The sequence below is a fragment of the Periplaneta americana genome, chromosome 5 (assembly GCF_040183065.1).
Source record: "Periplaneta americana isolate PAMFEO1 chromosome 5, P.americana_PAMFEO1_priV1, whole genome shotgun sequence".
Lineage (NCBI taxonomy): Eukaryota > Metazoa > Arthropoda > Insecta > Blattodea > Blattidae > Periplaneta > Periplaneta americana.
Genome location: NC_091121.1, coordinates 17,432,205 through 17,458,324, shown reverse-complemented (window position 1 = coordinate 17,458,324; position 26,120 = coordinate 17,432,205). Strand labels below are relative to the sequence as shown.

The 26,120-nt window shown below is 36.1% G+C and overlaps 2 protein-coding genes across 6 annotated transcripts in view; both read left to right on the top strand.

The window, feature by feature from the left end:
• Positions 1-2,957, top strand: part of LOC138699490 (TBC1 domain family member 31) — a 90,819-nt gene extending 87,862 nt beyond the window's left edge. For all 4 annotated transcript variants that reach the window (XM_069825417.1, XM_069825414.1, XM_069825416.1 and 1 more), the window contains exon 22: positions 2,632-2,957. The gene's annotated coding sequence lies outside the window, so the exon portion shown is untranslated. The remainder of the gene's footprint in view (positions 1-2,631) is intronic.
• A 6,738-nt stretch (positions 2,958-9,695) lies between these two features.
• The window catches only part of LOC138699486 (uncharacterized), a 77,983-nt gene continuing 61,558 nt past the window's right edge, over positions 9,696-26,120 (top strand). The window contains exons 1-4 of one of the 2 annotated variants that reach the window (XM_069825407.1): positions 9,696-9,844; positions 10,067-10,162; positions 11,459-11,586; positions 16,435-16,577. The gene's annotated coding sequence lies outside the window, so the exon portion shown is untranslated. The remainder of the gene's footprint in view (positions 9,845-10,066; positions 10,163-11,458; positions 11,587-16,434; positions 16,578-26,120) is intronic. The other variant, XM_069825409.1, reaches the window with a different exon arrangement.

Sequence of the window (26,120 nt, the reverse complement as noted above, 5' to 3'; positions counted from 1 at the left end):
GAAAGTTGCATGAGGGGGGAGGCTGTTGCCTTTATCTGAAGACAAGGACAAAAAATGCGTGCGCTCCATAGTGTATTTTAAACTATGTGCACACGTTGAAATCTGAGCACCAAGTGACCTATGTGGCAACTGTGTTTTGCCTCTACATTCCATCCCGATATCCCCACTCGCAGACTTGACTTGGACAAGCTGTAGTTACATATTAGCAGATATTAATTTACGTTTTGATACATTTACTTTTGATTAGGGGATCCTGACTAAAGCTTCTGTCCATGAATGAAATGGTACAGTAAAGTAAATCCAATGTGTGTCAATTTAAGTGAAAATAATTGAAGTAATTAATTTAAAAATATAAAACATAAAGTAAAGTAGACTCTATGTGCGTTAATATTTACATGAAAATTAATTAAATCGGTAACTAATAAAAGTATAAAGTAAAGTAGCCCCTATGTGGATTAATGTTTCGTTGAAAATTAATTTACTACAAATTATAAAGTAAAGTAAATCATATGTCAATGTTTCAGTGAAAATTAATCAATTAATTTGAAGTTAGAAAGAAATTACAACTAAAAAAAAGAGTTGTCTTGATAATCCATGTTGAATCTTTCGTACACTACTTTTAACACTTGAATATAAATAATTGATTAAATGGTGATCTTACTCGTGTTAATTATGTAAACATGTGCGGCTTACAGCTGTTTCGGTGCTACTTGACACCATCCTCAGAGCCTTCTGTGTCTTGGCGCCATCTCAACTTCGCTGCCTGTTGTGTGGGTGCGTTCGTGTGATGATACACAATATATCTAATCACCACACAACACAAACATGCTCCATTCAGGACAATGGTACACAGATTACTCAACATACCCATGAACCAACAACACTACAATGAAGAAGTGAACACAATCAAATACATAGCACAAGAAAATGGTTACAACCCAGACATAATAGACAACATCATAAGGAAGACAAAACAAAAACTCAACAAACACAAAAACACACAAAACACAACACAAACACAAGAACACAAGAAATACATCACACTAACATACGAAAATAAAAACACACACAAGATCGCACCCTCATTCAGAAAACAGAAATACAACATAGCATGCAGAACAGAAAACACACTACAAAGACATCTCAACACACAAACAACACAAACAAATAAATACAACCAGACAAGCGTATACAAACTCACATGCAATAGTTTCGACAGTTTCTACATTGGACAGACAGGCAGATCATTCCAAACTCGATACAAAGAACACATTAAAGCAATAACCAGAGGACACAATACATCTACATATGCCGAACACATTACCAATGCTAACCACACATACAATAACATAAATACAGACATGGAAATCCTACACATACAACCCAAAAACCAAAAAATCAACACACTAGAATAATATGAAATATACAGACACACTAAAACACACTCTAATCAAATTCTCGACACACAGCTCAATTTCAGAACACACACACTATTTGACACAACCCTTCATCACACGAACGCACCCACACAACAGGCAGTAAAGTTGAGATGGCGCTGAGACACAGAAGGCTCTGAGGATGGTGTCAAGTAGCACTGAAACAGCTGTAAGCCGCACATGCGTACATAATAAACACGAGTAAGGTCGCCACTTAATCAATTATTTAAAAAATAGAGGTGCACATGAGACTCAATCCCTCGAACTTTCGACTTGTTGTTGTTGTTATCTAATGCCGAGCTTTGGCAACGAAGCCATTAGCATTGTTGCTCTCCAATATTTTTCTGTGGTGGATCCATCAGGTAGAACTTCATTTCTTCTTCTTTGTTGCATAGAGGGCAATTTGGATTTGTGTAAATTCCTATTTTATTCAAGTGTTTGGCCAAATAATCGTGTTCTGTTAGCAGTCTGAATTTTGCTACTGCAGATTTACGTGGGATTTCTGGAATAATTTCTGTTTTTTTTTATTAAAATGCTCCATTTTTTATCTTTGGCTTTGGTACATAGTGCTTAGTAGACTACCAGTGGCGACAGTGAATTAAACTCACTATAAGAAGTAGTGCATCCTTCTTAAATGTTAACGAATGCACTTAGAATCCCCTGATGACTACTCAATGCAAATATTGAAATCACATTTCATTTCTTGGAATATTTCACCATCAGATATGTTGAGTCATACATACATTGCAAAGGTAATTATTTGTTGTTGGCGTCCAGTCCTTGAGTCTCGAATTTATGAGCCACTTGTTTCTTTGTCAGCAGGAAAAAACGGTAGAATTTGTAGACTCCATGCTTACTATTAGTTCTATTTGTAGAATTTGGAGCTGCAGAACCAACCATTGCGTAAAATTAATAAGACGGTTTAAAACTAAAATGCATCCACATGTCAGATCTTTTACTTTCTGTATTGTTGTTTCCACCACACAGATGTCATATCACATCACGTCACGTCATTCTCTTGAGATTTAACATGGCGGATTGATCTGCTCAGGACATATAGTGCTTTACACACCACAGTGATGATATCTGGCGTATTTATTTTGTATCTACCTTTCTGTAACTTCTGGGAAAAGTATCAATAACCTGAGTGGATTGAGTGAAAGTGTTGTTACAAATCATAATTTCTTTTCACCAGGTGAGAGCTGTCAAAAGTTGGTGTGCAGCCTGCGTGTCTAGTCACAATTGAAAGCTACAGAAGAGCTGCCAAGGTATGCAAGGTAGTAAATGTGACTAAAATTAAAAGCAAATTTATTAAAAGTTGCATAAAAGACAAACTGATCACAGAGCTACAATTGTCACTGCTTGTGTGTAGGTATCCACAGTTAATGGAGAGCTGTCGTTTGTTCTTTAACATTTGTCATACCAGCAAATAATAAAGTTGTTAATGTTATTTTGTCTATATTGTATTTGTGTGAGTTAATTATGTAATTAATTTTATTGAAAATAAATTTAAATTATTATAAATATTATTTTTGTCCATGAAACTTCATCAGATTTTATCTCCTGTGCTAAGAATCTTCTTATGGATGACTTGTTTGATATCAGGTGGCTTACATCAGGTCACATTTTACATTCTCGGTTCTTGTGGTTTTTTTTCTTTTGAAACTGCAGGGAAACCAATTTATAGCAACTTCACCTTGCAGCTCATGTTAGGAAAGAAACTGAGCTCAGTATCCAAACCAGTTGGAGAAAAAATACGCGAAAAAGTGTAAAACGTTCTCCAGAAGAATCCTGGACTTACTGATCTCAATATAACAGCAAATGTTTTGTTGGGGAGTGTAAGAAAAGGAGATGTAATTTTCCGATACAGAGAATTCTTAAATTGAAGTAAGATGCTCCTGCAATTCCAGTAGATGTTAAGGACTCGCTTTCTGCCTACATGCTTGTGCTAACAGCAAAAAGTGTAAATTCTCTCTCGAAGATTAAAAAAAAAAATGACTGAGTGTTCAATGCAAGTACAATTATGAAAAGTTGTTGTTGCTGTTGTTTTCTAATGTCAGGCGTTTGACAATAAAGTCATTTGACCTCTTGAACTCCAATATTTTTCAAAGATATTATAATGGTCAGCCACTGAAGCACAGATTTTGAGGTGTTCCGAATCCATTTCTTGGTTTGAGTTGCACAATGGGCAGTTAGGGGACTGATATATTCCTATTCTATGCAGGTGCTTGACCAAACAGTCATGGCCTGTTGCCAATCTAAACGCAGCTACAGACGATTTTCGTGGTAAATCGGGAATTAACTGTGGATTTTGATGCAGAGAATTCCATTTTTTCCCTTGAGATTGTGTTATCAAATTTTGTTTGTTGAAGTCTAAGTATGTAGATTTAATAAATCTATTCACAGAGTAATACGTAGATTTAGTAACAGGTCTGTAAGTAGCGGTGCTGCCCTTCTTTGCTAAAGCATCCGCATTCTCGTTTCCCAGGATTCCACAATGGGATGGTATCCATTGGAATACAATTCTTTTATTGAGTGATATTAATTGAGAGAGCATTTTAGTTATTTCTGCTGTTTTAGATGAAAAGTACATGTGGTTAAAATGAATGAACCTTAATGTAAATTTAGGGAATAAAATAATGCTTCAATTTTCATTATCATTGCGTACTTTTACTAAATTTTAGTATACTCTTATACAGGGTGGAAGTGAAATAATCCTGGAGTTTGAAAGGGATGATAGGGTACACTTAAATGAATAGAAAACCTATATTATGTTTTGTGATTAAATGCATGATTAGTTATGAAATAAAGTTGGACGTTTCAGCAATCTGGCAACATCACCGCTAACACACTGCTCTTTCTTCTCATTATACAGATGTAAGAGGTCAAAAAACTCTTGTCTGTTTCCCTAAGTGAACTACCTCCACCTCCCTCTCTGGCTGTGATGTTGCAGTCTGGTTGCATTGTTTAGCAGCTTGAAATTAGTGGTTTTTAAATTAAATTTACACGAAAACTGCCGAGGCTATTGAAATACGCCAGAGAAAGAAATGATTCTTTATTAGATTTTCTGTCGATATGGACAAAAATACTCGCTATGGTTACCCAATATGAGGGTGTTAAACATTTGGGGAAAACATTTAAAAAAAAACTATGAACTTTTGACCAATATGGTATTATGCTTTTTTGTTACATACAACATGAGCTATTTGCTCTGAAAATCTGCTCTTCCACCATGTGTAGACAGCTGGGGAAATACACTATTGTTGAAGACAATTTGTAAAGGACAGGATTTTTGTGAGAGATGTAATACTCTACTAATAATGGTGGGTGTAAGAGATATTTATTAATATTGAATAAGATGTAATGAAAGGTCATTTTAGATATTTCTAGAACCTATTTTTAATTTTTAGAGCCTCTTTCATAGTTTTATTGAGCCTATTTAGGCATCTAAAGTTGAATTTTTAGACCCTAAAAATCCGAAGTCTACTCATGACCTTAAGTTTCACTTTAATTGTTGCATACATCAAGATCATTGTAAGATACTTATTCATGTGATTGGACTGGGTGAGAAGTACTTCGGAATTGAATTCGGAATCAAGCCATGTAAATACGTGGTATAAATTTGACATTGCCCTTCCACCACCTAACTATCTGACTTTACAAGTAGTCTTCAAATTAATTCAAAATGCTTGAATGTAAGCTTGACAACACTTGATCAAAGAACTCCTCTCACTTGCTCAAGTATGAAAGGCCTGTTGTCAGATTTGCCAGCAGCTTGTTCCACACAATAGAGCATTTCACTGTTACCATTTCATGAGTATATGATGACAACCTTCTAAGATATTTGCTAATGATGCCATAGTGATCTAGTTACTACAACACTGGATTTATAATCCTGTGGACCTGGGTTCGAACCGCAGCGTATCCCCAATTTTTAACTTGTGTTGGGCAGGTAAAACAGGGGTTTTCTCTGGGAGCTCCGGTTTCCCCTGTCGCATTTCAACAAATCTCCATCGTCTCATCCCATCCTGTCGCTGATTATTGTTACGGAATTATATATCAGAAATAACAATATTAATATAACGAATATGCAACTTCTGTAGCTTTTAGAGCAGCTGTAGCAAATGACGCACAGTATGTGTAAGTTGCACTACAGCAGATTTTCAGAGCAAATAACTCATGTTGTATGTAACAAAAAAGCATAATAAAATATTGGTGAAATATAGTTTTTTTTAAATGTCTCACATCTGCTGGTCTAAAGCATAGCATTAATTTTGGCCCTCGGTTGTACAATGCTTTAACTAAATTACACCGAGAACTTCTAACATGTAACCCACTAACATATAATAAGAAAATTAGAAACGTGTTAATATCTTCAATTTGATTAAATAAGTTTATAGCCTTTGTGTATGAATTAATCAACGTATATTATATTTGTATTCTATAATTTTGAAATATATATATTGTCCTACTTTTCACGTACGATATTATTCTTCTCTAGTGTTAATATTATATTATACAATTCCATTGCCGCTGTAATTTAAATTTTAGTTCCTATTTTATTTTACTTCTTTATATTTATTATTATTTTCTTTTTCTATATTTCTCTTATATTAATATTGTATTATATAATTTCTGTAACTATAATTTTAATTTTATTTCCTATTTTATTTTCTATATTCTCTTGTAGGCCTATTAATATTATATCTGAACTGCGACCGAACACGAGCGCTGCTTATTCGGTCTCAAATTTTGTTAATACTACTGTATCTCCTTTTTTATATTGATTCTATTATTTTATTTCAGTAAAAAATCGGGAATTCATTTTAAAAATCTTTCAATGAATTTCTCTATCCTGAATTTTGATATTTCACTATTAAATTGTTGTGGTGATTGTAGTTAATTATCCTTTTATAATCCATTTACTAGATTCACAAAATACTGCAGGAAAATGTAGTTTGGTTAACCTACATCGATTTAGCCTGTCCAAAATCTAACTGCTGGGGATATAATGATGGACGAAGTTTTAAATGGAGATGCTACTCACGCATTTCTATGTTTTAGAACAATGTGATATGATACATTATTGAAAATGATATATCTTAATGCTGTTCTAATAAATTTATGACACTGACTAGTAAGTCTGTAAGAAAATTAAATAATTACACAAGACAAATTATTGAGATGAGTCTTCTTGTGAATTACATGAATTGTACTACAGCTGCAGGACAAGTGTGTACGTTTCTGTGACTGTTGACCTTCATAGTAGAGCCCATGAAGCCTCCACAAAAAGAATGCAGTTGTTGTTTTCTTTTTACCATGGATAAGCACAAGAAAAAATAGGGAACAGGTAGAAGAAAATAGATGGAAATAGAGATAAAAGAGAGAGACAATAGACGAGAAAAGACAGGAGAAAAGAAAGTGGAAAATATGTGGCATAATAGAAGTGGAAAGAGAGGGAAAGTAGAGAAAAATAGAGCAGAAAATGGAGGGATAACAAATGAGGAAATAGAGTAGAAAATAGATTGGATAATAGAGGAGAATGCAGATGGGAAAATTGAGAAAATATAGAGAGAATAGATGGGGAAATACAGGGGAAAATGGAGGACAAATAGATCGATAGAGAAAAAATGTATGAGTGAGAAAATAGAGAGGATAATAGATGGAAAATAGAGAAAGAAATGGAGAGAAAATGGAGGAGAAAGTGAAGTAGATAATAGAGGGAAAATAGAGGTAGAGGATAAAATCGGGAGAAAACTGAGGAGAAACTACCAGGTACATAGGAGGGAAAAGAGTTGAGAGGGGAGATATGGAGGACAAAGTAGAGGAGAAAATAAAAGAGAATTAAGAGGGGATAACGGAGAGGAAGACAGGGAAGAAAATAGAGAAGATAAAATAGGGGGATAATGTAGTATAAAATAGAGGAAATTGTAATGGAGGAGAAAATAGGAGGGATATACAGTAGAGACAACGGAGGAGAATATAGAGAGGAAAGTAGAGGTATAATATGGTAGAAAATAGAGAGTGTAATAGAGTTGAAAATATAGGGAAAATAGAGGTATAATAGAGGAGAAAATGCAGAGTTTAATAGAGTTGAAAATTAAGGCGAAAATACATGGAAAGTAGAGGTGATAATAGAGTAGAGAGTGGAGGGAATTGAGGAAAAATTCGAGGGAATAATACAGGGGAAAATGGAGGATTGAAAAATTTGAAGGAAAAAAGATGAGAAAATATACGCGATAATAGAGGAAAGAAGTGGAGGAGAAAATAGAGGGGATAATGGAAGAGTATATGGAGGGAAAATAGAAGAGAAAGTAGGGGGAAAGTTAGATTGAAAATTGAGAAGATAATAGAGGAGAAATAGAGGGAAAATATAGGGACAATGGAGGGGAAAGTAGAGGGATAATAGATGAAAAAGAGAAGAAAAGAGAGGGGATAGTAGAGGAGAAAATGGAGGGAATTGGTGTGGAAAAAATAGATAGAAGACATAGGAAAGCAGAGAGAATAGAGAGAAGATAGAGGTGGAAATAGGGTTAAAGTTAGAAATATCGTAAAAAAACTGTCTTGCACAGCACTTGTGAATTAAAATGTTCTGTGATCCTTTTACCAGTAAAAACTGGGCAGTGAAAGGAAATATGTTTTATTGATGGACCACTTTGTTCACACGTAGATGATTTCCATCAATGACGCTGATATTAAATGTCTCAAAGTAGTTGCCGAATTTACCATGTCCTGAGAAAGAAATGTGTGAGAACATCATTTGTTGATAAGCTTGTGCACTTGAGACGGTCCTGAACTTTATGAAAATAGAAGTGCTTTGTTAAGGCACCTGATGTGCTGTTTATCGTAAACAGAGAAGAGAGATGACTGAGAGAAAATGGAGAAGACAGATGATAGAGAGTGTAATAAGGAGTGGACAGAGAGGTGACAGAGGAAAAAGAGAGAGAGAGAACAGTGAGGAGACGTGGGAGGACAGGATGGAGTTTTAGAGGGTTTTCCCTTATTTATTATGTTTATTTCGACTTTGTTTTATAGTAAAAAAGGGGGGGGGGAATGGGGATGTGGCTAATTGAATGAAACATGAAATGTATTGAATGTTTTCTCTGTCGAAAATGTTGGAGTCTTGTTCGAATTCTTTGATAGGCATAGTAGCACTATGAATAGATAAATCACATAATGATTGCATATGTTTAGAAGCGTAAAGGTTATGTAAACGTTGATTTGTAATATTAATTTGGAAATGAATGTATTATAACTTCTCAGAGTTATGATTTTTATAGAGAGATTGTAGGCTATATTACTTTGATGTGGAAGGCATTAGTTTTCCATGTCTCCCCGTGTCGTATGACAATAATAGTGAAGAAATAGTACCGACAATGTGTTTTTTTTTTTTTTTTTTTTTTTTTAGTTTACATTTTATTAGTTTTATATTGTGCGCCATGGAATGAAATATGGACTGTGATGGTTCGTTTGTTCGCGAGATGTCGTCTCAAAGAGTTCGAGATGACGGTTAGCAATGTTGCCAATTGAGCTGTTTTGTTAAATGTTAGAATTTAAAACCTAGTTATTTTTTGCCAACAACTTGTTTTCTCTTTTATATTGGTGAAATAGGGATTTAGAAACTTTTGACATAGTCTGAAGCGAAAAAATAATGGTTTCTATATTGATAATAAGAAATCTGACGACTTTTGAAGTACCTACTGTTTTGGAATTATTGCTGAAAAGTGTGTTGGCAACATTGAGTGGAAAATGAATATGGCTGACGAGGTGCGTAATTTTTATTGTGCTGTGTGTTTTTTTTTTTAAATGGTTATAAGTATGCCAGGTAAGAATATTTTTAGGATTGTGAGAGTTATAAATCAATTAGAGGTACTTGAGAAATCGTTGAATAAAGTTGAGCGTATGAATGTAGATGCATAGTAGATGCAGGCGTACATCGCTAATTTGGGATAAACTCCAGAACATGGATTGCACCCTTTCCCTCTTACTTCAAAATTCCAATCTTGTGCACAAAAAATAAATTATTGGCACTGAAAAGTGCCTTTTCGTAAATATAGTGATGCGCATACTCCAGAACATGGATTGCACCCTTTCCCTATTATTTCAAAATTGCAACCTTGTGCACACGAAATAAATTATTGGCACTGAAAAGTGCCTTTTCGTGAATATATTGATGCGCATTCGACAAACGCAGACAGATGTGCTCTTTTTAGTATTTTAAGACATAATTTGGTAGGTGCAATCCGTGTTCTAAAATTTTCCCGTTTTATAGGTTGCGGAAAATGTAAGGGACTTGTAAAGAAATGTGATGGTGATGTGTCCTGTTGCAGGGTATTTTGGGGCAGTTGCGGACTGGAGATGGGAGACAGCTGTGGTTCAGATACCAGTCAGAAAATTTGCATAAACTGGTAAACGTGAATTACTAAGTAGTGTCTATATTGAAATACAATAAATTAGCAGTAGTAATAATACAAAGACAGAATATGGTTAAGAATTAAATTTAGTGTATTTAGCTTTGTGAAGATTTGCATGTTGTATTAACAGTGCAGTTTGCATATCTTGCTGTTGATATGTAGTGGAAAATGTAAGCCACTTGTAAAGAAATGTGATTGTCATGTGTCCTGTTGCAGGATATTTTGGGGCAGTTGCGGACTGGAAGTGGCTCTGAGACAGGAGATGGGAGACAGCTATGGATGAAATACCAGTCAGGAAACATGCATAAACTGGTAAATATAAATTACTAACTAGTATTAAAATGTCGTGCTTTGAAAGTTTTGTGTAGAACTTGGATTTTGGATTATAGACTCTGTGTACAGGGTGAAAGGGGTACAACTACATTAATTTGGAGAATAGAATCTTTAGGTTGCAAGTAACCAAAAAGTCAAATGTCATTTTGGTATTTGAATATGCCTAATGAGTGTGTAAAGTTTGAATGCCATGTACAGTAAACTTATTGAGTATTGAGGCAAGATATGAATGCAAAGGAGTCGAAAAATTATTGCTTTGTCATTAGTTGGAAAAATACTTAATTTAAAAACGTACAAAATTAACTTATTAAGAACGCATTTATAGTGTGATGAAACTTTGAGGGATATTTTGCATCGCTGCACTTTAGGGTTGTTTGGCAAGTGTATGCTGAAAGTATGGTTTATGTTGGCTATTACACTTTTACTACGTCACACTACTTTTGACCAATAAAACGTTACGAAAGGACGTCTTTCAACCAATCATGGCTGCTTATCGCACAATTTTATCGCGTCCCTAGCATTTGTTTAATTTTATCGCGTCCCTAGCATTTGTTTATTTTTATCACTACCCTAGCATTTGTTTCTTTGTTTGTCAACATTTCAAACTGCACTGGTCTGGACGTAAAAAAAAAAAAAAAGAAAGAAAAAAAACAGAAAATTACAAACCACTCCAGTCGATGCACAGCACTTTGAAATATGACTTGCATTGGCATTCAAAAAGAAGAATAGCTATGCATCTTCCCTGAAACCCTATTTAGAAATAAATGAAGACATCAATGAGTTCACTTCTTTTACACACACGTCCAATATAACATCAACTGAACCACTAATCACTAAAACATTGAAATTTGAAAATTGTACTTTCTATAATTGTTTCTTTTAAAATTGTTCATGTTTATTTCATCATCCCTAATTAAAACTTTTCTAACACTTGTTTATATTATTTAGGTTATGTTATAGCTTCTGCTATATGATATTATGAATAGTCAGGAATGAGAGATTGTTTAATACTAAGATTTATTGAAAATCATCTGTCAAGTGACGTTGATTACTGGGATCGATATAATTGAAGTGGACTGCAACTGTTTTAATAAAAATGAAACTAAATCTTGACCAGTAACCGTCCACAAAGTTCAATGAAGATTCCATAGTTGGCACAACTGATAACAATAACCATAACACACTACTGCCATCTACTAGCGTAATATTTGTAATGTTGAGAACGCCAGATAAATGTGGATTACACTAACATTGCTGTAACCTGATCTCTTCTAGAGCATCAACCTTGGACATGGGACAGAAGGAAGCAAGTCAAGTTCCTGAGCTTGTTAGAAAAAGTCCTCCGATCATTGGAAGTTACAGGTGACTTCTTTACGAAGAAGAACACTTAAGAATCATCTAGTGTAAGTTGTCTTAATTCTTTACCAGTGCTTCATTGGTTACAGAAATACTTGTATGCCATTAAAATGAATAATTCATTTATTCATAGTTTTCTCCCCCAGGATAGGTCTTCCACTGCAATCCCAGCATTCTCCAATCTTCCCTATATTCTGTCTTCCTCTTAGTCTTTGCATACGAGCAATATAATGTTGTTGTTTAGTCAACTGCAGGGGCGGCTCGTTCATAAGAGCTGCGGAGCTGCAGCACTCCCTGCTTTGACAGGAAAATAAAAATAATATTTATTTTAATTTGTAGAAGAATTGTTACAGCTTTTATTGGTAAATTGCTTTATATTTCATCTGGCTGGGAATATGTACTATTATCTTATGCATAATCTTTTTGCGCGTCGACTGCATTGGAATTGACACTGCATTCAAAGTCGTCCTGGGATCTGCAGGGTGGTCAGCTCATAGAAAGTGTCTCTTGCTTGGTCAGGGGGTAGAGAGGTGAAGGAGAGCAGAGGAAAACTGCTGCTGTTTAAAACCCATATCTCACTGCAGTGGTTGCAGAGCCAGGCAACAAGGGATCTTTCCTCTCCTCCCACACCGCTATTGTAATGCTGCGTCAAATGGATTCTCTATTCCCTTCAAACTTAATGACAAAATTTTTATTTTCTTTTCACATACTTATTGTTGTAGAATCTTATCGAGTTAATATAACGAAATTAATATTCTCTTTTGCCTTATTATTACGTATATATCCAGCCTCCAGCAGAACCTAATATTTGCCTTAACTCAAAATGATTGCGCGAGTAGAATCCTTTTGATATAGCACGTAAAATACGAAAGAGACTTCTTTTCCAGTTTTAGAAAATTGTTGACCATCAGTATATCTGAGTGTTGCTTTGGTGTGACGTCTTAATTCCGTAACTTAACCAGTGCAAATGTGCAAGCATGAGTGTGTGTGTGAATTACAGAATATTAATTTTATTTTTCCCTTGCGGAGAATATTGATGTAATGAAGTGAAATTAAAGGATCGTCTGTTACCCGACTTAAATCTTACTCAAGCTTCATCCAGCCGAAATAGTGCATATATGTAAGGAAGTATAACAATGAAATTTACGCTAAGCATTTGTGGTTACGTGGATGTGAACAAAAAAAAAAAAAATCTGTATTTTGTTTCCCTTGCGTCCTCTTCGGTGGTGATACTGCATGGACTAGGAGTGGTGTGACAGATTTAGGACATTTGCCCCTAAAAAGCAAAATGCACGAATCTTCGCAGTCTCACCTGAAAAATGTTGTTTCATTGGCTATGTTACGCAACTCATACTGCTGTGCAATTACATGAAACGAACAGAACAAACATTGTCAAACATAATCAAGAAGTGATAAAAAAAAAATAGTGAAATTATTTAAAAAAAAATTGATTGTATCAAATTTTGTGGCCAATATGAACTTCCCCTTAGGGGACATGATGAAAAAACGATTTGAAGAACTCTGATGTGTTTCGTGGGTTGCTACAGTTCGTGAGTAATCTAAACGAGCCTCTCAAAAATCATTTGGAACATGCCACTGTTTAAGGTTATTGTAAGACAATTCAAAATGAACTGGTAGATTGTAAGTTGAGTGTCTGCCGATCTGAAATTCAGACTGAAATCGATGGTGTTAGTTTTTCTTAGGGATTAGCAAATGGTCCTACAGACATCTCCCAACTAAGTCAGGAATTTTTGGTTTTTCGATATGTAGTGCATTTATTTTTGTCCTATACTTATTAGTAATGGTATCAAGAAGTGAAATTTGTATGTACCGAAATCTACTGCAGCTCTCCCAATCCACAAGTTCACGAGCCGCCACTGGTCAACTGTCTGAAGACAGGTCTGAACCTCACAAGTGATACCAATTAGGCAGCACTTATGAAGCAACTAGGCCAGGAGATAGTGGGGTAGGATGGCCAGTTCCTTTCCTCATCCTTTGTATACATTGCCGAGTAGCTACATAGCGATCGATATAAATATATTAATAGCTAAGTTATTGTCTATCATTTGATATTTTGGTAATTTGCTAGGAGACGTCATTACATATAGACCACTTTTACACCAAACCTAAAATTTGTTTTTGCAAGATATACTAAAACCCTAACCTAACCTTAACTTTCCTGAATCTGTGACCTTACATTATTTTAGGGTTTTAGTATACTTTGCACACACTAAATTTAAGTTTAGTGTAAACGTGGTCTATGTGCAATGACGGTTGGACCATCAGATCTGTGCCCCCATAAGATATGCGAACTGAACCCTAATTCCTTCTCAGCCTCGGTAATTCATTTCTCTCCCTGCATTCCTATCTCTCTCTTTTGTACCTCTCTCCCTTTCTCTCCCCCACTACTCACGCACTTGCAGTCCAGTGTTGTCAACTTAACATGAATACTGTAGCACTGAATGGTGGAAAAAATATTATTAAGCAAGTACATAATAGCATTTTGTGATAACGAGAAACAAACAGGTCAGTATCTGTTTCCTATAAATCAGGCAATCAAAACAGCAGCTGTGATCACAGGTGAGGCTTATTTTATTTCAATTGATTACGTATTAAAATTACTTACTTAACTAATACTAATAATACAGCATTTTATGTAATTTATGTAGACAGGTCGGAGCTCCTAATAAGAAAATTAGGAGAGAGGGAGTCTGTGCAGGAGATGAAAAGCTAGAATCACCAGGGAAGAACAGACCAAGTTAACCTTTAATTATTCTGTAGATGATATGAACCAACATATTTTAAGAAGAAAGATACAAGAATTTTATACCGTGCAGAAAGAAGTTCCAACATTGAAGAAATTACTGAAGGTTCTGAGAGAAGCAATAATTTCCATGGTTGGAGAGAAACGCTACGGAAAGTGATTTGAGACATGGGATTTAGGTTTAAAAAATGTAGAAATACAAGATTATTTTGATTGAAAGAAATGATATTGTAGCATGGAGGACCAGTTATTTAGGACACCACCGTTTGACGAAAGTTTGGCAACATCCCTATTCGGCAAGGTTCGTGGCCTGCTGTTTAACGTGGTGGGAGGAAAGTGGGTGGAATGGAGTGAGTACAGGCGTTAACTTTTCCAAGAACGACGACAGTGCTGAAGGGGCACAGATCCGATGGTCCGACAATACCCTTCTTAGTGACCTAGCCAATTTCTTTTCCTCTTCCATATCAGTTTCAGCATTATTCTTTCTTAACCCACTCTTTCTAGCTCAGCTTCATTTCTTATTCTGCCTGTCCATTTGACATGCTTCATTTTTCTCCATATCCACATTTCAAATGCTTCTAGTCATTTTTTTTTTTTTTTTTAATTCTCCGTAATGTCAATGTTTCTGCTCCCATAGAATGCGACACTCCACACAAAGTGCTTCAATAGTCTCTTAGTTATATTTCCAGAGGTACACACTTACGTGGGAGATGCTGCTTATTTTTTTTATTTATTTATTTATTTATTTATTTATTTATTTTTTTTTTTGTTATAAGCATCCTTTGACTTGTTGGCAGCAGCTCATGTTATTACTTACAGTACATTTCAAGCATTTAAAGCTGTCCACTTGTTCTACTGCTTCATTTCGAATTCATACGTTTACATTCCATATTTTTCTTCTGATAATGAATGTGTTGTTGTTGTTTTCTAATGCCAGGCATTTGACAATAAAGTCATTTGACCTCTTGAACTCCAAAATTTTTCAAGGCTATTATCATGGCTAGCCACTGAAGCACAGATTTTGAGGTGTTCCGAATCCATTTCTTGGTTTGAGTTGCACAATGGGCAGTTAGGGGACTGATATATTCCAATTCTATGGAGGTGTTTGGCCAAACAATCATGGCCTGTTGCCAATCTAAATGCAGCTACAGACGATTTTCGTGGTAAATCGGGAATTAACTGTGGATTTTGATGCAGAGAGTTCCATTTTTCCCTTGAGATTGTGTTATCAAATTTTGTTTGTTAAAGTCTAAGTATGTAGATTTAATAAATGTTTTCACAGAATAAAACGTAGATTTAGTAACAGGTCTGTAAGTAGCAGTGCTGCCCTTCTTTGCTAAAGCATCCGCATTCTCGTTTCCCAGGATTCCACAATGGGATGGTATCCATTGGATACAATTCTTTTATTGAGTGGTATTAATTGAGAGAGCATTTTAGTTATTTCTGCTGTTTGAGATGAAGGTGTGTGTTTAGAGACTATTGATAGAATAGCTGCTTTGGAGTCTGACAATATAACTGCATTCTTAAATTTATTGATGTGGCATAGAAGATTCCTAAGACTTTCACTTATTGCAATGATTTCTCCATCAAAACTTGTTCCATATCCAAGAGATCTATAAAGTGAGAAGAGACAGCACGTAACACCTGCACCGGCACCTTGTTCTCTTGAGGTCAAGGATCCGTCAGTGTATAAATGAAGCCAGTTTTGTGGAGGGTACCTACAGTAATATTAATTGTCTCTAAAGACAAAATTGTTTTAGTATTTCAGTGTTTACTTCTGATTTCAGTATTTCTTCTGTTAAATTTAGATTATATTCTATATTTAATAGAATTAAAGGGTTTAGTTTAATTTGTAAGTTTTCTTTTAAATTCGGGATATTGATTTTCTGTTTTAATTCTTGAACAATGGATATGAAACTTTTTTGAGTTTTCAATCTACAGAGAGGACTGTATGAATGCCAATGATAATGAAAATTAATATGGCTTGTAAATTCTACCATGCACTCTACTAATGTAAATGACATATTTACTGAATGAGTGCATACGAAGTTTCATGCTTGTTATACTCCCAAATGAAATCCCATCAGAATATTTTTAAAATTATTATAAACATGGTTCGATACTATTTCAGATTCCACTATAAGGACAACATTCCCCGAAAGATCAGATGTCTTCTGCTGATACTTCTCTCTCTCCTGAACATCGGCTAACTCTACGCCGACAAGCTCCAACGTCCATTCTGACATGGTTGGGATGCAGAGGATTTCAACAACAGTAAGATTGCACATTTTATTTCCTTTATTTTCATAAACCACTACAGGCAAGGTAGTTTTGTTGTAGTGCTTTAGTATGTAAGCGTCAAGCTGTGTGGCCTGATTAGAGATGTCAGGACATAGTGCATTGTTGTGTTTTGTTATGCTTTTCTTCCCATTCTCGTCATTGGTCAGGATTGTTAGCATAGGCAGAGAGAGAACTGTTTCATGGGGGGGCAAAGCTAAAAGTATAGAATCCCGATATAACGAAATTATGGGGGACATCATTTATATCCTCCCCCCGTTTTAGCTTGACCTTGGTACAATATATCGAAATATCATATAAAGGTATTGTAAAATAAAGTAAAATTGTAACAAAATACGAGTATAAAGACAATTTCACCTTTTTTCCTCTTGTACAGAGGAGGGACCTGAAGGCTTGCACTGCACTCCTATTTTGTGAATGATTGGGTAGCCAAATAGCTGTGCTCTTGTACAAGTACAGCACGCCGCACCGTGAACTTGACCCAGGCTATTGTATGGATGATGATATGTGAATTAATAATGATGAAATGAGTCCGAGGTCCAACACCGAAAATTACCCAGCAATTATACTTCAATTGGTTGAGGAAAAACCCCAACCAAGTAACTTGTCCCAACCAGGATTTGAACCTGGGGCCGCTTGTTGCATGCCAGACGTGCTAACCATTACTCCACAGCAGTGGACGAATTTTACATTTATTTTATGTGTTTATTTAAAAAAGCAAGATACCATATGAAATGTAAATTCAAATTATTTTATTTAACCTCGTGTTTAAGTTTACACATTATACTGGGATCACTTTTCTTTTTTCTGTATTGTTGTGCAGTATGTAATTCATATTTCTCCAAGTGGCTGCTTGAACATCTGCAGAGTTCTAACACATCAGTACAGGCTGTTACGAAAAACATTACAGTGCTTCCATTCCTCAAATGAAGTATAGAAATTCTTATACATTTAGAAATTTAAAATTATAATCCAGACACATGTTCTGAAGACATCAATTCGTCAATAAAATTTAAGCACAGAAACTTAATCATAAACAAAAGTAAGAAAAATCTTTTGAATTCAATATTTTCTAACGTTAATAAAAAAATTAATGAGTTCGACCAAGTTTGGGACTGCCCCCCTCATGTCCCCCCCATAACTGCGCCTATGATTGTTAGGGCTCAGGATTTCAGGATGTTAGATATAAGACCGTACCAATGTGCTGAGTTGCATCAGCAACCATGTGGTTCAGCTAGAGGCAAAGTTAAGGCAAGGGTATGAGGAGGTCACACATTGATTTTTCCAACTTTTAATAATTTTCGGTAAATATTTCTGAAAACATCTTTTCTAGGCCTTTTTTTAAACTTATCAATTTCGACGTATTCTGTTAAAAGTGATAGATACATTAATTTCTGGCTCAAACGACCGTAGAAAAGATTAAGCATTTATGCCACTCTAGCTCTAACCACCTTCTCAAAAAAAATTGAAAAATGTAAAAATAATGTACTGTAGTAAAAATTGTGTGGTATCCACTGCTGCATGCTAAAAATGTGTTTTTAGAACTTTATTTCTATGTTTTTAGACTTTCTGTGAAGATGAGAAGATTAAGAGTGGCATTAGTTCTATTTTAAATATGTGCCAAAAATAAACATTTCCATGAAAATACGTTGGATTTTATAAAAATAGCAGTGATATAAGGCATACCAAAAGCCTAAAGAAACCCAACCTAACATGTTACTGATCCTCGACCAAGAGGGCTCTATAATAATAGGAGGGAGGGGCTCATAAGCTGGATTAAGTGTAATCTGGCAAGAAGCTTCTTGCAGCTATGAGTGGAGTGCCACATGCACAAAAAATGGCGGGAATTTCAAACGATTTCTCTGCATCTTGGTTATATTCATATTTACACCAATGTTTGAAATGTAACCATCTCTATTACAAATTTTTACTTTTTTCTCCCTTTCTTATAAAAAAACCCTTGAGCCAATACCATCAGCGTTTCAGAACGTGATATCCCAGAAAGTAGAGGTAGGAAATGGGCTGTAAAATTTGAAATGATTTAGGCATGACCAACCAATTCTGTTGTGCTAAATGCATCATATTTATTTAGTAACAATATTTTATTTTGTGAATAAACCTACAAAGATCTTTATTGCAATTAATTGTTTGCTGATTTGTAATGATGCACGTGGCTAGAATTATATCAAATTAGTTTTTATGTGATAACATTGCTATGTATTATAAATGAACTCGCCTCTCACTATCTCTCGATAGTTTGAAGAAACATTTTGGGGGGGGAGGGGTGACTATTCCTCCATTTCCGCAATGGAGATACTTGCATATAATATGTGCAACCATTGCAATGTAACAGACATAAACAAGAATTGTATTACTAAAATTCAAAATGTCTTCCGTAAAATGTATTATCAGGACTAACAACTTAAACCAAGAACACGGATGTTGATTTCACATTTCCAGGAGTCTAAATTTAGTGGCGGAATGTAGATAAGAAATGATGTTAGCACTCTCAGTGGAGGCTGCTTAGAGTTAAAAGTAATTAATAGGAAAAAGATTGCATTGAACTCTCTCTACTATATAACTCTTGTCTCGACCTTACGAAAACTCGTTTATTTAATTTTCTAGACATGGTAAAGTTATATCATCGCTGTTTCATTTAATCATGAAATAACGCACAAATCAATGTCAGTCCCTTGGTGCTGCGTAGCAAGATCGAAGTTTCAAACACTATCTGAAATTATGTTTTAATTATACAGCGGTGGATACAACATGCTTCAAGAAGAAGAAGAAATTGTGCAGACAGTCTGGATAGCAGTGGTTCAATATAAACTCTGCTAAATAAACACAGTCTACAAAATTCTACGACCAAAGTCGAACATCCTCTCCAAGTTCCAAAAACATCCGAAAAACTTCTTGCCATAACCTCTACTGATAGTCTAATCCAGAGATAAAAAAAAAACTACACGATTGACGTCAGTTCAATTACAGCACCTTCAATCGAAATTAATTATGTAATATGAAAGTAAAAACGATATAGTGCGGCACTTTCTCTTCAAAAATTAACAATTAATTTTAATTATGTTCCTATCATTTGCACCAAATTAAATTTACATCTTGGATTGAGCCCTCTCAAAGTAATCTAAATACATACTGTCAGCTCTGAATGAAGAAAGGTATTTTTCCAAACAGTTACTTGAGGAACAGATTTCGGAAGACAATGTTAATGTCCATTGCAATGGGAGTGCGCAATAAGTGCTGAAGTACAAGAGGTCTTTAAAACTCCTTAAAAACCCCTTGTAACCTAACTAACATAAAGTTACCTAATTTTGTTTAGAGAGAAGGATTTGATTAAATCATCAGCTCTCCAGTGAGTGTGACAACAAAGATTCTTAATACAGAGCAGTTATTTTTTTAAGTCGTTAATGAAGTTAAAAAAAACTACTAAATCTTGAATTTGGGATTTGTTTGATGTCACATTGTCATATCAACAAAATTGTATTTCTTGAAAATGATATTGGATAATGTGTACAGAATCCCTAAGAATTCGTAATAGGATGTATTGTATTTGAAAGACTTTGAATTTTAATTCTACTATTAGTCTGTAGGTAGAGTGTGGAAGGGAATCTTTTTGTTCCAAATAACATACCTTTGACAACCCACTGATTAACAGGTATGTTATATTTAGAAGAGAGGAAAGGTAGGCATGATTCATATATTTCTCATTTTTCTTTGTCGGCCTCATCCTCTTGTGGGAGGTTTCTCTTGAAGTGAATGTTTGATCATAATACCATGGTCTTGTCCTTAACCCTGTTGATGGCTATGATGTCCATGCGGCTGTTGGAATCTGTGGCTGAAATGCAATGAACCTCTTCATGAAACTCCCAAACAAGCTGTTTTAGTACTTCTGTAACACTTGTCCTGACTCTATGGTATCTGTTGTTGAAATGATTACAAAATTCGGACTAGTTACTTCTCCAAGTCGATAATATTGCAAAACAGGCAGCATATTTGCAACCATGACCTCTTCAAGTGATATCCCTATCCAGTGTGTTTGCTTCAGTAAAGTCTCATTTTGTAAACCTATGGATCAACAATTAGCTCTCTTCTGACAAAGGAAAAATTTTACAATCTGTACAAAAGAAACCAAATGACCTGAAAATGTACAAAAACTTGTCCAGACATGTTCAAACATTTTAACAAGAACCAGAACAGGTCACATTGTGAAACAGTTGTACAGTTGGAACCACCGATTCTGGCAAATGATCTTCCTGACAGTGCCAGTTGACGAACTATTTGTTGTCCTTAATGAATGAGTTGGCGATAACGTTTTCCTGCGCTGGTATCATTGTTATGGAACATACAAATGGACCACAGTACAGTCCGAGTGGATAATTTGTAGCGTGATGCAAGCGAGTTTCATTTGCAATGATTTTACAGTACGTCTTCCAGTACGTGTAATATGTGTTTAGTTTTTAGAATGTTGGCGGAATAAAGGTTTAAAGCCTTGGTATTTTTTTCTCGAAAATCAGCTTCTGTTTGGGAATTTTATTTTGATGCTATCGTGGCCGAAGTAAGTCAAGGGGGAATACAACACCGCATCCTGTTCCTCGATATGGCCATTATGTCCGGAGATTAGAAATGTTTTAGGCAGGGACAGAAATAAGTCTACAAAAATTGCAACAGATTTGCTCCATTTTATTGGTGATTATTTGTAAACATACGGGGATGTTACAGTGCAAAAGGGCGAGTCTCTGAGCTGCTTCATTCTCCTTGTGTAAAGAAATGTCTGTTTTGGAAAGTCAAAATGACCATTTTTTTTTTAAACTTTGCCGGTTTCTACCGTCCATATGCCTGGGGGCAAGGGATTGTCCTTTACACTACAGATAGAGTTCGAGGAGCTCTATTCGCCGCACTTATCAGCTTTGTTCTCACTGCACATACGGCGGAGTTATGGCAGCGAGAATGTTGGCGGAATAGAGATTTAAAAGTATTTTTATCTCGAAAATCAGCTTGTGTTCGGGATTCCTATTTTGATGCTCTCGTGTCCGAAGTAAGTCAAGGGGGAATACAACACTGCATTCCGTTCCTCGATATGGCCATTATTTCCGGAGATTACAGACCGAAATATTTTAGGTAGAGAAAAAAATAAGTTACAAAAAAAGTTCAATGGATTTGCTCGATTTATTGGTGATTATTAGTGTTATGCCCCAGGGCTTAAGAACGATCTATAGCATGATTTCCTGTGGGGTGTTAAATTTGAAACAGTCCAGGAACAGTGTCAGCAGAAGACATGACCTTAAGCAGATACCCAATGCAATCTAAGCTTATGAAGTAGATAGATGCTTTGCCAGTGTTATAGAGTTATGTGGCGCGTGCGGTAAATCACTTCCCACGAATCACTGCTGGACTAATCGCATTGGTCCAGTGGAATAAAGCATGCATTTTAATTGATTAAATTAAATCACGCATTGTTCGAATTCTTTTCTTACGCGTAGTCTTATTAAAGCGACTTATTACTGTATTGCACTGAATTGAATTAATTGTAACATGTTTGATTAAGACGACATCTTTAAGCACGTATAATCAAAAAGGTGTTTAAAGCCCATCTCATCTGGTGGATAGCGTGGGTGGTACCCCGGTCGGGAAACTGATAAGAGAATTTAAAAATGATGGGGGGAAGATTGGCGGTAGACAGTGATACAGTCGGTGATAGAATCTAAGGAAGAAATAAATCGAAGGAAGGATCGTAATGACGTCATCTCCGACAAGAGATATACCATGTAAGTAACTCGCTATGTATATATTTTGTATATATTTAATAAATCAAGTGTTGTTTCATTCACAACTAATTCAGTCTAGAACCTAAGTTCAGTAACCATATAGTTTTCCTACTATGTCCTGAGAGCCCCAGCTCTTTCAGTAAAATCGTTTCTGTTCCAGTATAAGTGTAATGGTGGTGTCAGAAATCCTGATAAGTGTGAGCAGAGTCGAACTCAGTAGTCATCCGTTCAGCAAATCATCCAACCTAAGTTGTCACGCACAATAAAAATGGCATTCAGAAGTGGGATACGACGCGAACTTCTCATAGATGCATTCTTCATTCAATATGTAGCTGTCTATCAGGATAGAAGGGAAACTACTAAATAATATCTATTGATTTCAGACTGATAATAATTTGTCTAGTAGTTAAGTTATTTTATTTGAATTAGAATTATAAATGCCGTAAGGATCCCGTAGTATGTCTAATAGATACAGGCCGGGAAATTGGTGGATTGCTAGGTCTAGATTTTCTACAGAAACATAATTGTATCCTCAATGCACGAAGCCGAAGGTTGAAGATGAAGAAAGGTTGACAAACGAATCCACATGTTACGAAAAGGTAGGTGTAATTGACGTTGGGATGGCTGCCCAAAATAGTCAATGACTGGAGCGCAGCAGATGCAGAATTTGAGTCTGTTGCATCAAGTAGGACTCAGTGAGAGGGAAAAGTCAAAATGTCTTAGGACAGACCCACATCCCAAATCTAAATCCCGAGGCGTGGTTGTTCGAAATAACAAGGAAGCTATTATATCGCCAAGATGTGAAGTAGTGCTCTTAAGACAAGTCAATGGAAGTACCACCAGGGAAGGAGCAGGCTCTAAGAGAAATGAGAATACATTTCAAGACAAAATTCCGTTTATTCTGGAGCTGGCGAGCTTCGGAATAAATGGTGTATATGTTGCTAGAACCCTTAATGAAATCGAGCCAAGTAAGGATCAGTTAGTCCCTGTGAAAATCATAAATTGTGCTGGAGAAGAAATATGGGTACAAAAGAGATGAATATTAGGAGAAATTGAGTACCCATGTAGTGATGCCTCACCACGAAAACAGACGAAAAGTCCCCATTGTAATACTCTAAGTGCAATAAGCGAAGGTTCAGAGAGTATTGTAGAATCTATCAGCTTAGGCCATCTGAGTGAAACAGATGAAGTAATATTATGGATATATTAATTTGTCCTACAGAATTTATCTGTAATATTGACACTTAATATTTTAGGAGAAAAATTCGCTCCGGCACCGGGGATCGAACCCAGGTCCTTGGTTCTATGTACCAAGCACTCTGACCACTGAGCTACACCGAATTCAGTCCACAGCACCGGACCGAACTCTCCTCCTCCTCCTCCGATGTTTCCCTTTGTGGCCTGACTCCAAGTTAGACATATATATGTTGACGTGTATCCAATGTCAACAGCGATTATACTAGGAGCGCACTCAGCTGAGTGACTTGTTGGCCGGGAATCCGCAGTTATTATGCACTGCTAGCTAAGTTTGCAAATTGCTACACACAAAGAAAATACAGACAAGTCCGTAATCGTCAAATGTTCATGGCAATGATGTCTCACTTTGTGCGTAAAGACCAAAGAGATTGGAATAAGTGGATAGCTATAGTGCAAATGGCGTACAGAAGTACGCCCCACTCAGTGACTGGCTACTCCCCATTCTTTGTCTTGTATGGCAAGGAAATGCCTCTGTCATTTCCAGTCAATGTCAGTCCGAAATTTCCAAGAGAAAATATAGAATCCGATCCTGTAGTTGGCGTAGCCAGGAAGCTAGAGACGGCCTACAAAGTGGTTATAGATCGATTAAAGCAGAGTAAGACAACACAAGCGAGACAGTACAACAAGAGGCGAAATGTGAAACTTGAAACATTTGAGGTAGGAGACAAAGTATTCATACACAGCAAAATGTTGAAAAAGGGAGTAACAAAGAAACTAGCTAAACCATGACAGGTGCAGTTGAGATAGTAGAAAGACTAAATGAAGTAAATTACCGCATTCGATACGGAGACAGTAGAACAAAAGTAGTCTACGTAAATAGGTTAAAGTTGTGCCCCGGTAGAGTGGATGGTCAGGATGACGACATTCACCCTACTGAAAATAATACGGAGAGTATGTACACACACTGTTGGAAGAATGATGAAGGGCCCCTGGGAATGGAATCGAACAGAGAACCCCAAAGTGAAGGGATAATCAGTGAAATGTCAGGAACGGCAACAGAAAATGTGTGAGCATCGGAAGATGAGATACCACTAAGGGAATTAAGAGATAGAGTAGAAAGAGATGAAGATTTTGAGTCCGAGGATGAAATCTCTCTTGGGTTGTGGAAAGCGAGATCACATGAACCTCCCCTGGCACACAGTTGTGCTGAACCAGACCATGAGTTCGACCTTCTTCATAATTCAGTTAATGCTGCCAGTGTGAGTAATGAAACAGCTGAACAGAGAAGCCAACCAACTTCACCTCGCTAAGGAGTGAGAACTAGAATTATTTACTAACCGATTTGATTACAGATTGTCTAATTGTTGTTGCAAGAAAGTGATCTAACAAAATATGGGGACGAAATTTACATTCTCTTCTCCACATGTAACAATATTTTCAACTACTGAACCACACTGTCTAGCCAGAGGAAACTGAGGAAGCCTGTGTCATCAGATTGGAACGACCTTCGATGTGATATCGTCCATTCCAGGAAAAACTCTAAGTATATTGTATAATATTAAGTAGAGCATGAAGCTCGCCTGGGAATGCCAAAGCTCAAAATGGCACTTGTAAAATTTACTTTTACTTTTGTAACTGAAAATAACTGTATCATAAATAACTGGTATGTAATATGTATATAGATTTCGAAAAATTTGGAACAATGAAATAAGGTATGTTTCTAAGCTTAGGATAAATTTAACACAAGGATATAATAGCATTTAATATAGTCTTGAGGCGGCCGGGTAGCTCAGTTGGTAGAGCAGCTAGCTACGGACTGGAAGGTCCGGGGTTCGATCCCAGGTGGTAACAGGATTTTTTCTCGTTGCCAAACTTTCAGAACGGCCCTGAGGTTCACTCAGCCTCCTATAAAATTGAGTACCGGGTTTTTCCCGGAGGTAAAAGGCGGTCAGAGCGTGGTGCCGACCACACCACCTCATTCTAGTGCCGAGGTCATGGAAAGCATGGGGCTCTACCTCCATGCCCCCCAAGTGCCTTAATGGCATGTTACGGGAATACCTTTACCTAATATAGTCTTGAAGGTTACTCTGCCTAATATCCTTACGTGTAAATATTCAAATTCAAACGCATCTGAAGTGATGATTTAAAGAAAGCATAGTTGATGTGAAAATTGAAGTTAGACATGTCATATCTAAAAACTCTTTCGTAAGTGTGTAAACGATTATCTTAATTTAATCTTGTAATACTGGAACTTACTGTATGTATGTGTTCTAGGCTTCGAGAATGCAAAATGTACTGCCAGTGGTGTAACATTGAAACACAGCGTAAGCAACAGGAGCCACGAAGGACAAGTGACATCATTCACCAGATGGAACGCTATCAGCGTTCAGTATGGAACTCAACCGCATGTGTCAGCAGAAGGAGAGTGCTGTATGTACGAAAAGGCGTCGAACACAGGACACAGAGTTAAGACTTGAATGCTTTTAGGATAAACATTGGAAAATGTGTGTGTGAGTTATGTGTGAAGAGAAAAGAATGTATA